Source organism: Cyanistes caeruleus, chromosome 9 (assembly GCF_971803275.1).
Source record: "Cyanistes caeruleus chromosome 9, bCyaCae1.hap1.1, whole genome shotgun sequence".
Lineage (NCBI taxonomy): Eukaryota > Metazoa > Chordata > Aves > Passeriformes > Paridae > Cyanistes > Cyanistes caeruleus.
Window position 1 is genome coordinate 21,751,178 of NC_141709.1, and position 17,469 is coordinate 21,768,646.

General features: G+C 36.3%; 1 protein-coding gene across 16 annotated transcripts in view; it reads right to left on the reverse strand.

Moving 5' to 3' along the window:
* ADGRL2 (adhesion G protein-coupled receptor L2) overlaps positions 1-17,469 on the reverse strand; it is a 389,866-nt gene that overhangs the window by 272,796 nt on the left and 99,601 nt on the right. For 8 of the 16 annotated variants that reach the window (XM_086901653.1, XM_086901647.1, XM_023932652.2 and 5 more), the window contains exon 3: positions 4,898-5,000. The exons of 7 other annotated variants lie outside the window; for them this stretch is intronic. The gene's annotated coding sequence lies outside the window, so the exon portion shown is untranslated. Of the gene's footprint in view, positions 1-4,897; positions 5,001-7,468; positions 7,625-9,994; positions 16,931-17,469 lie in introns of those variants that run through there. One more of the 16 variants, XM_086901651.1, reaches the window with a different exon arrangement.

Sequence of the window (17,469 nt, forward strand, 5' to 3'; positions counted from 1 at the left end):
AACCAATTAAACAACTTCAGTGTCTTTTTCACCAAAATAGATCTTCAGCACTCCAAGGGCCTGATTCTGCCCTGAAGATATGTCCTGTACAATTTCCCAATCCCTTTATATACATTAATAAATGAGCAGCATGACTCGAGGTTGTGATGAATAGTTCTGCTCACCATCTAGTATCATATTACATCATCTTTTGGACTATTTCTCATCTTGGCCATTTTGAATGGCAGGATTTTGGCAACTTGTCTTCTACTGAAATACAGAGCAAACACAACCGTGTCTTTCCAAGGGAATTTTTTTTTCTTCAGTCTTGTCAGATGCCATAACACCTCACAGTGCAAGACAGACTAAAGTCATGTCAATCTCTCAGTTATTCACTTCTAATCACACAACTTTATCTTGGTTCCCAGACTACAGCTGCCTGAGAAGCCAACACAGTGCTCCTGCTGTTCCTGTTCCCACATGAGCAAAGCAAAACCGGTCCCTTATCTCCACTTAGGACACTGAATATAAGCAGGGTGGGCACACGGTGGGGAGGAAGAATTTAATTTTCATGTGCTTGCACACTACTGCAGTAGTTTACCAGTCTCGGTGTTGTATTTTTGAAACCTCTTTGTTCCTCATCCCTTGGAATCGTAAAGTTTTCTGAGGTGGTTAAAACATTTCTTTTTAAATCTGTACTTTGTACTTGACTAGAGTTGAGAATTGTGATCTTACATTGACTAGATAAGAGTACTGCTGCCTCAGTTCAAGTCCAAGATAGGTAGTCTGATAATCCACGAACGCTGAGTAGCAGGGAGCTCTCAGAACTTAATTCCAGAGATCAGTGCATCCAGGCAAAATGGGCTTATGAATCTCATCAAGGAAATAGTCACAGTTACTGTTGGTTATCAGTGCTACTGCAAGTTTAATTGTTCTCAAGGCGTTCAGAGTTTCTGTGTGGATGACTTCTAATTGCTATTGCATCAGAATGAATAAACAGTTCTTGGGCAAAGAACTATGATCCCAGACAGACAGATATTGCTGAATACTGCTCAAAGAAATCTGCATTGCACACCTGCATCTATGGAGGGGTTCTAATTGTTTTATATGAAACACTATTAATAACCCCTTCTTTGAATCCACAGGCAATAGAGTATTTGAAATAACTGAAGTTTCTTTACTTGTTCCTTCTCCAACCTGTCTACAGGTCTGATGTATTGTCTTTAGCAAATAACCCTGATGGGGTTATTTGGATGGAGTGGTTAATCAAGATCACAATTTTTATAAATGAATTTGAGCTTAATTCTGATGTGTCTACATGTGAGACATGTTCTTACATTGATATTTAAGAAAAGAATGAGGTTATGGGAGCCTGGCTATTTTCTGACTCTCTTTTATTTTTTAAAATCTATTGTAAAATTGTATAAAGCTTTCTCTTAACCATGTGAACTAGAACAATATAAACTAGAAATCAAATAATGTCAAATGCATTATACTTATAGTTAACATTTTTTTTGTCAATATCATGGCAGAATGTGAACAATTGATTCAACATTTGTAAAAACCAGAAATGAAAGCAAAGAATTAGGATTTGCTGCCGTGAAACAGAAAAATTAATTCCCATGAAGCTCTCTCACCCATTTTTTTTTGTCTAGTTACCTTGTCCAGCTTTTTGATGAAAGAGCCACTTTGAAAGAAATACAAAATTCAATCTTCCTAAAGAGTATTTTCACAAGCAAGCTCCCTTTCCATTTGTGACAGTCTTTCAAAATCTCTTTGCATCTGGATATAAACCTGGGATAAAATCCCATTTAGTCTCAAATTTAAATAAATCCACTAAAGGAATTTTAAAAGTAAAACCTGAACTTGACAATTTATAATTTTAGAACCTGGTTTTAGCCTTCTGGCAAGGTTTTAAAACAAGGATGGATGTGAAGGTCCAGAAAAGAAGTTTTAAATAATTGATGGGTGTGGGACAGGGTGATACCCAAGACGAAGGCTTCACAGTCTGCTTTGGGAATGAGTCAGTCCAACCAAAGCTAAACAGATGATACAAACTCCGCCTCAGTGACTAAGACTTGGTAAATTCTGCTAGTGTTAAGGTTTCCATTGTAATTACATCTCCCCTTCAAATAAACAATATGATGCTCATTTAAAATAAATTAACCTGTAATTTTATCTAATGCATTTGAAACTGGAGTACGCACTCTGCCCAAGTAAGCAATTGATGTTGCTTTACTTGAGCACTCTATTTCTTCAGTGATGGCAGAGGGGAAATGTTCTGCCTGAAACATTCTGGCATAGTCTGTGCTACCAAAGTGAAAGAAATGATAACCTAAAGCACAACTCCCTTTTTTTGCACCTATGAACAATTAAATGTACTGCTGGCTGCAGTGCTATTGCTCCATTTCTCCCAGGGCAGCACTACTTCATGCCTCCTAACAATTACAAAAACAAGTAAGTCAGGATCATCCTGAACTGGACTGTGCTAACCCACAGCTGAGGATAAATTTGGCCTTGATGAGTCTCTCTTTACTCAACACTTCATGTTGTTTTACTCTGTTGAATTTCCTGTTTCTTGCTTAATCTCACCTGGGATTATTCTGACTCCTGTAGGCTGACCTGGAGAGAGACACCAAAAAACAGTTTCTTGGTGTACAGAATGCCATTTGTGTGCTGTATGTTGGTACTCATTCACATACTCTCTTTCACTAAGACTATTGCTGCCAACAGTTCTCCAAGGGTTTCTGTATTTTCAGCATCTCTACTGTCTAAATCCAAGGGCCACTAAATCACTCACTAAAATTTGCTTTTAGCTACATTTTACTACACAAACACATACTGCAAACTATCTTTGCTTAAAAGTGCACAGGACCCTTTATGTTTATCAGAGAACTACAATTCTACACACGATTTCTTTAATACTGTACCTTTGGCCAGAAACTGAAATTCATTTGTCTATAGTTTGAACCTACTGGTCAGACAACACTGCCAAAACCTTTGAGTTCTGTTCAAATTGGGTTCTACTCCCATTTCCTATTACTGTGATTGAAACATCCTGCATAAGGAAAACAAAGCTAAAGCATTAACTGTTTCATGGAAAATGGTAGCTCATCTTCACACAACTTTCCTGCTTTCTGTTTTTCTGGTTTTGTTGGTGGCTGTGGCTGTGTGTGTATGTGTGCATGCACACACCTTATCTCTGCAATATTTCAGAAATTCTCTCCAATCCTGGTCTGCTCTAGTGAGCATCTTGTTAAGCCTCTGAAGGGCTCATGTGTGCTGTACTAACCTTGACATGTTACACAGTCTTAGGAAGAGGAAGGCAAAACACAAATTGTCAAAACCATCAAAGGAATAGCTTTTTTTAAATTTTATAAAATTTGGAAAATATCAGCAGTAATTAAAAAGAAACTCTACCCCACCTCCTTCCCCCCAGCCCAAAAAAAAAAAACCCCAAAAAAAAACCAACAAAAAAACCCAAACCCCAAATCAAACTAAACAAAAACCAAATCCCAAACAAAAACAGCCCTACAAACTGTCTTGAAACAGACAGGAACTTCTCCTTTCACAAACCCAGAAAAGCAAATTCACTTTTGAAAGTCCTCTTTGTCAGCTTTTCATGGTTACCAGAAATTATAAACCATGGACTGTCTTGCAAGCATATATATACACACTTCTTTTCATCATGTCTGATTCAACATTCTGTCATCTGGAAAATCTCCCACTGACTTCAATGCACTTTTACCTAAGCAAGGTCTGAGTAAAGACTGCAGAATACAGTCCATAAGCTTTAAAAATACAGTGTGTACCTTTGAGGAGGATAATCTTTCTCTCTTTATACACCCTGTGCCAAGTTGGACCTGGCACTGACAGGATTTTTGCTATTAGCAGACAATAGGGACTAGGTTAAAAATAGTGTAGCCATGAGAAAGCAATGATTCTGATTAAGTAAATTCCATTGAACTCTTTCTAGTAAGCATTATTCAGGTCATGAATGCTAATTTGTCCTGCAGGGGGCTGTGGGTAATTACCCAGAAAAACTATCAGCTTTATTGAGTTGCTACAAAATAGTATTACTGAATGGAATGCTCTGTAAAGGGACACAACCTTGATATGTGTCTGTTGAACTGAACAGTCTTTTTCTGAAGAGATCATAAGCTGGACCAAAATCATAGTAACTTTTCTTTGGATTACGATACATTCTAGGCTACTTTTATGTTTCTCTTAAGTAAAATTAACATGCAAAATTATGCAGCACAGAAGTGCCACTATGACACCTAGAGCAAATTTAGCGTTCTGCATATTTAAAGTTGTGTAGAATCAGAACCATCTTAAAAAAATGAAGCAAATGTGGCACATTGGCTGCATTCCAGCAGTCACATAGAACTGCTGACATTAGTAAAATCTAGATAATTTAGTCCCATATGGGAATCCATACCACAATTATATTGTCCCTGTTCCGACACAGTCCTGATTTTGCACTTCTTTAAACCTAGCTTTTTATAATTTTAATTCCCTCCACCAATAAAGCAATTTGCATTCACACAGCCTTCTCTGCTAAGTGAGAGTGAGGAAGAAATCTGTTACATGACCTTGGTCTGTTTTGCAGTTGATTACAAGGAAACATAGTCTTCAGCTAAACTGTTCTCTCATCTGTTTTTAATTGATGTAGAACATTGCACTCCAAACCGTAGCAGAGAACTAAACAAGTAGCACGCCATGGTAGGTGACAATTCACTTTCAGTTAAAGAATGTTTATGTGAAGCAAATTCTCTTGCATGGACAGAGATGCTGCACACACACTGGAAGTTTCCCCAGGTATCTACCTGGGAAATACATATACTTGCTGCTCACCTGGCTTCCTAAGGAACTACCAATTGAATCTCACAGCTCTTTAAGTATCAGCCTTACTTACTGGGCTCAGTGGGTAGCATGCTCAGGGTAGAATCAATCCCTGTGTGTCCTCCAGCCACCCTCTGGGATTTTGGGGCCTCAGGTCAGTGCTGCTATGATCCTTCCTGCAAATGTCCAAAGATCCACTGAGTGCTGGTAAAGTGACATGGTAGTGCCAGAAGCATTAGAATGGGTAGGTATATACAAAGGAAAGGTAAGAATGAAGAGAGCAGTATAACAAGATATTTTATACAGCTGTACCAAGTAAATGAAATAATTTCCTTTTTGTTTTGGACTCAGTATAAATTTCCAGCCAATAAGGACTACACCTGAGCACTGTCATGCTCATCACTGCACAGACAGCTGGAGTCCTTATCCAAAGGATGTGCCAGCCGAGACTGACATTTCCACTCAGGTTCTCTTCTATGACAACTGGGATCTGCTCCATTTCAATTTGATAAATCTATGGTAATTAACACCCACTGATGATATGGCCCTTATCCTAAACATTTAATGGCAAAAATTAGTTCCAAATAAACAGTGCTTTAAAAGCATTCCAGGTAGAAATGACATGAGGCAGATTTTATTTGTTATTACTTCTGACATTTTTAGGTACTGTGACAGAACAAAAAAAAAAGCATGCGAAGAGTATGATGAAATTAAAATCTGGTATAGGGAACATAAAAATCATCCTCATGGTCCTTCTTAATTTCTGGCAGTGCTGGACACAAAACTTCTTAAAATGTAAGGCCGCGGCAGATATAAGGAATATTTTTTCAAAATTTCAGTAACAATGAAGAAACCAGCAGTAAAGTTTGCTTATTCTTCTAATAAATGATCTGACATTCCATTCTTTTCTTTCAATTCCTCTTGTTTTCTCTCATTTTGCACTCTCCAACTACTTCTTTTTTTTCATGGTCTCCAAATAAATTCATTTCCTTTACTCAACAAAAGAGTAACATTCTCACAGAACCAGCACTGCTGAGATTGGCTACTGTAATTTGTTTGAAGGATTGATTTCATGTTCAAAATATTGGAACAGCAATGTTTGTCATTAAAAAAAATATTGAACATAAGCTTGAGTTGGACATGATATTAATTAATAATGTTTCCCAGTGCCTCACTTTCCGTAAAAGGTATGAGGTTTGAATAAAATATCAAAATGTAACTCTACACATTTTGCTGGAAAAGACTGTTTTGTTCTAAGTGTTTGAATGTAGCTGTAGAAGTTTGCCATTCTATATTTTTATATTTGATTTAAAAATAAATTTTATTATTACTTATTTTGAAAGTTTTCCTGCTCTATTTTGGCAAAGAAAAAAAAAAACTGTTTAATCTTCACAACTAATTGTTTTATAAGTGTCCTGAATAAACTCACCAGCTATGAAAAAAGACAAAAAAAACCAAAAAAAACCAGCTAAATTCTTCTAATATATTAAAAAGGAAATACTTTTTTCATTCTTTTAGCACCTTGACAATAACAGAATTGAAAAACAAAACTCCACCCCAATCTATTGTGATTACCGGCAAATCTCATTTTCAGTGTCACTAAAACCCATAATCAATCACGATAATTCTGCCGCTATTGTATTTTTTTAAATGCATAAGATCAAAAATGTACAAACACCCCAGATTTATATTCTTCAAAATATCTTATTGTTTCTTCTTGTGCTTCTTTCAAGAGAAAATTAACACAATATATATTAATGAAAAATACCAGCTATGAGGAGGGTGGACAAATATGTTTATAACAAATTAGTTAGTCCCCCCGTTTCCAAAAAGTTTTCCAATAAACTTTTTGATTACACAACTTACATGTAAAATATAATTTCTCCTCTTTCCAGCTGACAGATAGGTGCTCCTAAATACAATTATCATTGTGTATTTTGTCTTCACAGTAATATTAATTTCCCAAAGATAATACTGCCAGAGTACATAAGATTAATTTTACTGTTAAGTCATTAGTCACTACTTTGTGCTCATTCTAAAAAAAGGCAGGAAGCATTAATCTGAGCGTATCACATGGGATTGTTGTTCATCTTAAAGAAAGGTTAAAAGAAGCTTTTTATTTCCTCAGGGACATTAACATAAAGAAAATATAAACACACACCAACCCCAACAAACTATAAAATTCTTTTTTTTAATTCAGGCTGTGAACAACTGAGAGCCATTTCTCATCTGAATGTGCTGTGTTGTAGAAAGAGCCTAACAAGGATTAAAAAGGCCATTCTATGCAAGCATTTTGCTAAATCCCTGCATGCCATTCTAGGGTGACTGTACTGTCTGAACAAGTTCTTTCTGTTTGCCTGCAAGAAATAGCTGGCTCAAACAATTCATCTGATCAGTGAGGCTCAGCCAGAGAGTGTGCCAGCCCAACTATATGCAGTCTAATACTCTTTCCATGAATGACAGTTAAAAAGGGACTTTTTTGCTTGACTGGTCCTCCACAGGATGTGGAAATAGGCTCAGCTAGGGAAGGAAGGTAGAGAGGGTATGAAACCAGCACCAAACATCACTGTTTAAGTCCTACTGCCTACCTGTCTTTAACTACAGTGCAAGCAGACAGATTTACAGTAAATTAATATGAACTCACCTGTCAAAAAGCTCTTTATTCTGCATCTATGACAAAGCAGTTATCTGAAAAGGGCAGGAGGTCAGTGAAATTGCACAATGGTAATAGGACAGTGAAAAAAATGTACTGGGGGTATCCTTGCTTCCTCTTATGAACAACCATTTTTCATGTGTTCAGCTGTTTTGAAAGATTAAGATGTGGAAATGTCAGAACTGGTCTGCTAAATAAAGCTACCAAAACATAGCTTGGATAATAATTATTCTACTAAGGCAGAGAAGAGAAAAAGAGGCATTTAACTATTACTATTGCAGAAACTGTAGATGGACAGTAACTTCACACTACAAATACAATAATCATACTGTGCACATATATTCAACTGCATCGAATACATAACAAACCCATGTTAAGTTTACTGAGCACAATCATTATTATTTTAGTATGTTCAAGAGTCTCAAGTTACTCACATCAAGAACTGAAACTAATTGCAAACTGATTCAGTTTTGTATTTATTTCACCTTGCTGAGGTTATGTGAGTAACAGACATACAAAATAAATGAGGCAATCCTATTTTCTATATGCCAGTTGAAATGAAGACTATCTCACTAAGGGTTTCCCTGTACTCCTCTGGCAGTGAATTCACTGCTTGGCTGGAGAGATACTTATCTAAAAGTAAAAGTTCTACAAGTCTTCCAACCAACTGGCCTCTAACCTACCTTTCTTTGAAAAGACAGAGTAAGCCTCAGGATTGTGAAGCTTATACACAGAAAGCAGCTTTCAAAGTATTTACAGGCCATGCACAAAGCAGGCAGCTTTGTTCACAGTGATGTGAATTCCCCATTACTATCCCACTGAATACATTTATGCTTTCCCACTGGAATCTCCTCTTGGTGACAAATGATTCATTCTTTATGCTTACTCAGTTCTGACCTCACCTGAACACATCATTTGCACCAAATACTGCAAAGCTTTCCTAGTTTTGTGATGTGGTCAAATTTCAGACAGCTCAACTGTCTTCACTTAAAAGAAGAAGTGATGATGTTCCAAAGACCTCAAAGGCAAGATGCTTTACCCAGCAAGACATTCTGCCCTTGATGTAAGCATATTGTGATTTTCCCATTCTGTGAATTATGCTACATCATGTGTGCCTGTTTTTATAATCTGACAATTGTGCAAGGTGATCCGGATATTATTTCATGACATTTTTGTGATTTTTTTCCTTCAGTTTATAGAGAATGCTTTTTTTTTTTCAGTCTGTCTAGTGCTGAAATTTCTATTCCAGGTTTCCCGTAGATATAAAAGATACACATGTGCATAATATTACTTATTCTTACCCTGTCAGCATCAATGAGGCATACTGTACCTGTCCTTTCCAGACATACAGAGAATAGTAATTACCTAGAAAACATTTGCTAACTAAATTTCCATAGCTTTTTATTGCCCTTCCCTTCTACAGTCAGATTGCCATCTCCGGACATGTATGAGACTTACATTTGGGGAAGAGATATTATAACAGCTCAGGGCTTAAAAGAATTATGGAAAAAATCAAAGAAATCTCTGGATGTGATACCTGGCAAGAAGGTTTGTGTTGTCATTACACAATATCTTAGGACTCCCAGAGTCCCCAGGTTGTGGGACATGGGCTTCCTGTGGGCTGTTGGAAGATCTCATTGCCACTCTTAAATCAAGCATTTCACTTTTTAATATATATATATATATATATATATATATATAGTGATTGATAGTGCTTAAAGAGCAGAAATCTCGTTTTCTCCATGTGTGTGATCTGCCAACAATCACACAAGCACACACTAGCTGCTCTGGTCACTGTAGGAACCTCAGGAGGTTGCTGGGTCCAGATGGCTGAGTTTATCACAGCACACTACTGAGTCTCTTAAAGGAGCTGCAAACCATCTGGGCAGATTTAAAGCCAAAAGGAAATATGTGGATCCTATGGAAACAGGTCTCTTGCATACTGCCCTCATAGTCTTTGTCATCTACGTGTTCCTCTAACTGAGTCAAAGGAAAGAAACTTCATGGGAGGTGCAAATACTGGACCTCAGTGAAATAAATGCCTAATATTATTCCTCTTCTTATTTAAATATTTCTCTTCCTATTAACCACTTTTGATGAGTGATTAAGGGAGAACACAGCAAACAAACATATGTGGGACTAGTCTCTTTTCCTCTCATGGAGTCCAGAACATTTCCAACTTTATGGAAGCACAGTACACGTAAGTAGTTGATGTTTTCTTGGGTGTATGTATACATAGATATCTACCTACAAATCAAAGAAAATGAGAATATGAAATTAACATCATCATTTACTGTCTAATTTTTGCAGTATGTTGGCTACTTCCTCAAAAATTCTAGAGCCTGGACAGCTGCATTGTTCTTAAGCATAAACAGAAAGCCTATCAAGGCAATCTCACCTCTGCTAGAATCACAAGCACCCACAGTCACTTCACATGTATCTTTAAACTCTACTTTCTCATCATTTAAGTAGCTAGGAAGTATGTGATCAAACATTCTAATGTATAATTTTACTCACCAGTGTATAAAATGCACATCACAGGCCCATGTGATTGTGCATGTGAATCACAGCATTTACACTGCCTAGGGCACATGAGCACCAAGGAGCAGTCTAGGTCCAGCTGATTAAGCTGTAGTGCAAAATAACACATCAGTACTCAGTAGTCAGAGGTATGATGGCCAACAGTGGTTTATTGGACCAAGGAGTATAACACTGTAATTTACTTCTTTAACACATGTCATGTTCTCTCCTATGTTTCCCCTTAAAGAGTGAAATATATAGGTAAGAGATTGCTGCAGTTTTATGTGTTATGTCCCTCCAAAATTAGAGAGTAATAAGCTGTCTTTATTAGCCTGTACATTTGGTATAGTGCAATAAATCACTAAAAGTGCAGGTGAGCATCTAGTGGTTTAAAGAGTCAAGAAAAACTAGAAGACTTCATGTACCTGCTGAAAGCCATTTTAGAGGTGAAGCACAGCAAGACAAAACACTACACTTCCTAACCCTGCCTATTCTACTGCTTGTTTCTAGCAGTAATTATTCTAGTAATTATTTTTTTGCCTATTGACAGGAAAGACACAGTTTATAAAGCTTAGCTCAGAGCAGGTATTTAAGTTGTTGTTTTTTTTCTAATTCCCCAAGCATAGTAATATGGACTCTGTTTTTTGTACCTGCTTTTCTTTCAAAACTGGAATTTGTGGGCTTATTCCAGATGACCTATGTATTGGTCACAGAGAATTTGTAAAAAAAAGCCTGCTTGTTTATGAAGCAAACACATTCAAGACTGATGAAATTATTAATGTCACAGTGTTAACTTTCTTCTCATAAATATAGTTTAACAGTGCTGACATTGCAATTACAGTCAAATGTTCCAGCTCTTTTCTTATTTGCTCAATCTGTCAGTCCACCATGGAGGGAGACAAATTGTGGTGAGCATTTGACAAAGCACAAAAGAGATATAAGACTGTTCTGATTAAATCTTGGTGAAAGATTAAATGGCTCTGAATACTATCCAGATTTTTTTAGATATAACATTTTTAACCAATACTACTAAAATATTCTGCTTACCACAGGTTTAAGAACGTTTAGGGTAAAAATAGTGTGTGTAGCTCACAGACCAGTTGGTTGTTGTATTTCAGAACCAACAGATTAATAGTTGCATTCATATTATGTGTCTTGGTGATGTGAATCATGTATTTTCCTGAATCAAAACTTATATGTAGCTCATCCATACCCAGACATCTGACCCCAAATTAATGACTCCTCTGACAAAACCTTCTCATTGACATCAGAGCAAGAATATCACAGATTGGACTCTACGTTGTGAAGAAAAAAAGAGTATTAAACAAATTTCAAATTCAGTCATGCATGTAAGAGGGTTATATCTCAGGCAAATTTTGAATGTATTAAGCCCATACATTTCAGAATCAGACAATTACTAGAACACAACATTGTAATGTTCATGACTTTAAATGTGTGGTAAGATGTCTACAGACTTCAGCTGTGCAGGAGTAGGTCCTTACAGATTTTGGGACAAAATCACAGAAACAGATTATGTGAAACATGTGAGCTAAACCTACTTGTTTACATTCCTATGGATGATTAAAGGTCTTGACTTCTCAGAACAAAAACACAGAAGAAATGGAAGACAAATTTCTCATGGCTTTTACTGGGAATCCATTTAACTTTGGCATTAAAGTTGCTAAAGATACTAAAATGGTTCTTTTCCTAGCACATATTTTATCCACATACTAGACTATAAAAAAATATTGGTTTACTTGTAGTCACAATATCAGAAAAAAGCCATGTAAAATTTAATGTTTCTTAATCAAGGAATTGTAAGTGATGACATCAGATGTAGGAGCATTAAGAAAATGAAGTCCCCATTTCTAGATTTATATTCTGCCTTTATGATGCAAAACACGTACTTAAATCTGTTCATCTAGACTGGTTTTATATCAGGTGAAGATTTGGTCCTAAATTTCCATTTTACTAAGACTTTTCTTCTTTTGTTTTTCAGACTGATATTTTTGTTAAAGGCCCAAATAGACAGGTTGGGCCTTTCATTTACAATTGATGAGACACATAGTGAAACTGAAAAACATAAATGACATATTTCAAAAATCTCTAATAGACGTATATTTACCTTCTGAGTGAATGAGAGTATTGTATTTGCTTTCTCTTTCATTAGATCTGAAGGCTCAAAAAAGTCTCATATGTTCACAGTGAAAACATTTTGATTTATGATTTGCTGTATTTCAGTGATGACTTCTTTCAAAAGAGAGAGGAATCCTCTGTATGGGTTTCACAAAATATTTAGATAGCACAGAACAAAAACAAAACCTACAAAAATGCAATTCTCAAAGTTTACAGAAATAAATTAAATTGAAAAAAAAATTAAATCTATTTTGTCAGTATTCTGCTTTTACATGCACCACAGGCATCCACTAAATGATAGGAGCTGGGAAAAACCTAGAAACTGGAGACATTTTTGTTGATATTATCCTGTCTATTATAAATAAATTAATATTTCAATTAATAAATTGAAATAACAACTATCTGACCCCAAAATTGTTATTGCTTGTAATTCCCTATGCATTCCTTTCAAATTTGCAATATGTCAATTTTTTAAAAAAAATTTTATATATTAAAAAATTATACAATTATATACTTTTCAAATGTGATAAATGAACAAGCAAGCAGTGATTTTTAAGCCCACCTTCCAGCAAATACTCAAAATACACATGAGTTTAGCAGAGCAAGCAACCTCAATCAAAGTCAATGTGTCTGGCAGAGCTGTGTGTAAAATGACAACCTTACAAAAGATGCTGTAAATTTACTGCCCAATCCTGACCTTAATACCTTCAGTGGTAAAACTCCAGCTGATAGCTGTAAAAGCAGAATCAGGCCCCTACAGCTTAGGCTTCTAAGGTTTTCTCCCCCTTCCTTCCCCCTCCTTCTACAACAGCTTGAATTCCTGTATTCTGATTAAGATAGATGGAGTATTTGCATCCTATCCATATTCATAATCCTCCTTTTCAGTGTCAACCCAAAATACCGCATTTGTTGCCCAGGCAGACACATGCAATGTCTTCAGAAGGTTTTGCATAGATGGATAAGGACACATCCCTTTTCAAATTTTGCAGAATAGGTGGCCACTAGGTGAATTCATGCTGTTAAAGTGCTAAAAGACCAGAACAAAAAAACATGTCTTTTGTGTGTGACAGAAACTGTAATTAATGATTTCTCCCTTTTTTGCTAAAGAGAAAAGGGAGATGTGCTGTTGACAGGCATTTTATTAATGGTTTCTACCATCTTAGTATACATAAAAGGCATTATTGGCTGTAGAGCTAGTTTAAAGGATTTTTGTTTTTTTCGGAAATGCTGAAGATGGTTTCATGGATGAAAAATGAAGGCAATCTGTCCACTGCCACTGAAAGTTTGGGCTTCAATAACAAAATTGAAACTATTGTGACAGTTTCCATTGAATCCTTTAACCATTTGCCTCCTGCTGGCACAATCAATGATGGCATCTGCAGGAACATGGTCACCCTTACCTAGTTTCTCTCTTATTTCAGCAACAAAACCTGTCAATAATATGTCTCATGGCTGCTTTTCTAAGGAGATTTATCAACCATCTAGGTGATGGCACTTATTTTAGTGACTGTTGGTCTGTTGTTGTATTTGGAACCAATAGGAGATACACATTCAGCCTGGCACACAAGAAATTAGACATGCATTTCCCAGTTTCAACAATGGCAGCTGACTGCCTAATCCAGAGGCCAGAGCAGTGATGATTTAGACTTTGCCTCATGACAAAATTAAAGTGAAAGAGAGTAACAGAATGTTACATTACTTTCTTAACTATATTAAGCAGAAGAAGGTGACAATCCTGCGTGCAATTCTTGAATTTGCTCTCATTTTGAAATATGCCAAGCGAAAATCCTAATTCCGCATAAATGAAAGGCGGCAGCTTGACTGTTCCGATAGCGCTATGCTCATTTACACTGGCTAATGGGCTTCCCATTGCTTATGGACAGACAAGAAAACACCCATTTATCTAGGTTAGCGCTCCTTCCCCAACACTCTGAGAAAATGTTTTGCTTTGCCACTGATTTGTGAACAACTTAATAACTTCTGTGAAGCAACAAGAAAGCAGACATTTACCACATGCGTTCACAATAATGCAATCAGAAAACATGTCAGGGAAGGGATTTACAGCAGTTTGCACTCTCTCTCCAGACAGGAACAACCAAACAGGAAAAGGTTCTCCTTGTATTTTATCTATGGGTTGCTGATACCTTCATTTTAAGCACGGGACACTTTTGAGAGTACTCAGCTCAGCAGCACAAGTGACATGGGTGTTAAATGTAGCTGCACTGCTCGGTTAATAAAATACCCATCTCTTCTCTAAGCAAACGCACGATTCCTTTAATCAGTTTCCCAAACTTCATTTCTAAACGTCTTGGAAAAATCTATGTTATGGGAGGCAGCTGGAAATGCACTATTTGCACACTGATCTATACTAGCAGCCATTCATTTTCTCTGGGAATTTTCATGTAAGCTCCCTTATTGGGAATATGCTAATGGCAACCGCCATGATTACTGATTTTCTTTGAATCATTATTCCTCTGTGGGCAAAGCAATCAGAAAGGGAGAACAGGAGATTTACTTCTTGCTTGTGTGCCTTCTTCAACCATCTGCTCTATCCTGATTCATTTGAATAAGATCTGCAGTTTTAGATTCTTTACTCTGGCATTCTGAAGCATTTTAAAGCTTAAAAGGAGTTAATAGTTATCTATCAGTGTCACAAACGTGGTACTGTGATGCATTCTAAGAGCAAGTTTGCCTTCCAATGGTTTACAGGGCCAGATTAATTTTATTAAAGTAAAAAATTACAATGTTCTTTAACAGCTTCATTATTTCAGACAAGTCTTTTGTGAGCACATTTATTATCTGGAGCGTGTAGTATAAAAGCTGAAAGAAAGGGAACTAATTTATAAAGCAAGAACATTTTAAAAATGGAAATTGTTAATCTACTCCACCCCATACATGGAAAAAATGGAGGGCAAAATTGTGATCAATTTAATGAAAATACAACGTTGTAAAACACACTGCAGTTACTGATTTTTTTGTACCTGCTCTTTTACCTGGGTGAATTTCAGAAGTACATTTACACAAGGTCATTTTGATTTTAACAAAGATGCTTTTTATCTGCATCAAAATTCAATTAAATTGTTCTCTCAAATCAAGTACTGGCTTCAAACAACAAGTTTCCTGTGCACAGTGATAATGATGTGCATGCTTTATATTTTTTTTTTAGTTTTGATGACAGTTTTCTGAGATAATCTATCTACTTATCTACCTATCTATCTAATTATCTATCTATCTATCTATCTATCTATCTATCTATCTATCTATCTATCTATCCACACACACATATATATACATATATATACCAGGCTAAAAAACCTAGCACTGCTAATTGCCAAAAGACCATTTTGTACAATGGAAATTGAAAATAAGCAGGAAGACATCATAGCAAGACAGAACTAGGCACACATGAATGATAGCGGAGGCAGCATTCAGAGAAGGGTAGTGAATACTCACGTGCTGTCTTTTCACAAGCAAGTAACCTTTGAAATGTTAAGAAAAAATTAGTGTTTGGGAATCAGAAACATTTTTACTACTCTTATTTCTGAAATAATGTTATGATGAAGACAGGAAGAGTCTCTCTGATCAATCCTGTAGATTATTTCATAAAGCCTATTAAAAAAGAGGCCCTTCTACAAAATTAGAGAGTCTTTAGACTAGCATGCAGTATAAAATGATCTTCAAACCACAAGATGACCCATTTGGTTACTTTTGGAACCAGAAACCTAAACAAGTGCAGAATTATTAAAACAGAACATTTTGTCAGTTCCTTTGGTGAGGCCACAGACATTAAAATCTTTGCCTAGCTTTTCTACTTTGTTTTTTTTAAATATCTTTTTCTGGCAGCCCCTGTTGGTCAGCATTCTGATTTCTGCTTATCTTTTTAAAAGTAGAAAGACAATACAAAAGACTGAAATGGCAGTGCCCTCCCAGATAGAATTAGTTATGGGGAGCCACTTTCTATCAACTAATTTCAGGTCCTTTCAGAGCTCTCAGAGCTGCAATTTGTGTGAAGAAAGAGAAGTTTTTTAAGAATGGGTTTGTCTGTTCTCATTCAAAGAAAGTGAACTTAAAAATGCACTTTGTGCTTCCTTTTAATTAGAGGTGCAACTAAACTAAACCATAAATTACAGAACTCTTTGTATTTTTGACTTGGCTATCCTAGATATCAGAAACAAGGACTACAGTTTCTTTTGGTTTAAAGATGTATCAGTCTTTGAAATTCATCACATAGCTCACTAGAGGACTGGAAATCCAGATTTATTTTTATGGTGTTTTTCCAAAGTCAATGTGTTTCCATGAATTTCAAGGATTGGTCTCAACCTTATTTTTACTTTGAGATGTATTGTACTAAGCAAGCAGTTCTGAGAAACATGAATAAAAATTTTCTATCTTAATAATTCCTAAGACAAAATTTTTAACACCAAATTAGAGACAGGCAAATAGCCAATGAAATAGAGAGAAATCACAGAAACATGAAAATCATATATCTTTATAACAACACAAGCACTTAGATATTTTGCTGTCCAATGGTAGTACACATTAAAACACATAGTGCAATATTCAGTCCTTTTAATTGAGAAATATTTAGTCTTGTTTTACATTTGTATTTCTCTTTCTTCCTAATGAAACCGTTCTCACTGCTACACCTTTATGCAGTGCAGCTTGCTTATTTCATGGTTAAAGCCACTTACCACATGAAGCTCTGGCTCTAAGTACACAGCCTCACAATGCAGTAGGAATATTTTAATCTCCTCCTCAGTGTATCTTTGTGGTCTTAAACATTTTTAAGTTCTTTTTCTGCTACAAAAAAAACGCAGCAACCTGATTACCTATCCAAGCAAGGAGTTCCTGAAAAACAGAGCATCAAATGCTAACCCCTCTCGAAAAGCTGAGGGGAAAGCAGGGGAGGTAGTATGCCTATTCTTGACAGAGAATTGAAGAATATCTCTGACTGAGAGGTAGAGTAATAACACCAGTTAAAGGGTCCAACCGCTCCCATATTAACAGCCAGCAAATCCAGACCAGGAAAGTCTACCAATTACACTTAACCCTGTTAAAAATGCCACATCTTCCCTTCTGCAATGACAACCGTACCGAGGTCAGCCTGGGGTACCTGGGGGGAAATGCAAAATACTCTGTGTTGGTTCTCCATAGGCTGCCTTATAACAAAGTCTGTTTACGGCAAACTTGCAGCCCTTGTTAAAATACTCAGCTCATGAATACACCATTTGTTGTAGGCACTTTACATAATCCTAATCACAATAATGCTTGAGAGCATCACGATCTTTACAATTATTAACTCAAGCATATGAAATGGCAATGGAAAAGATGAATCT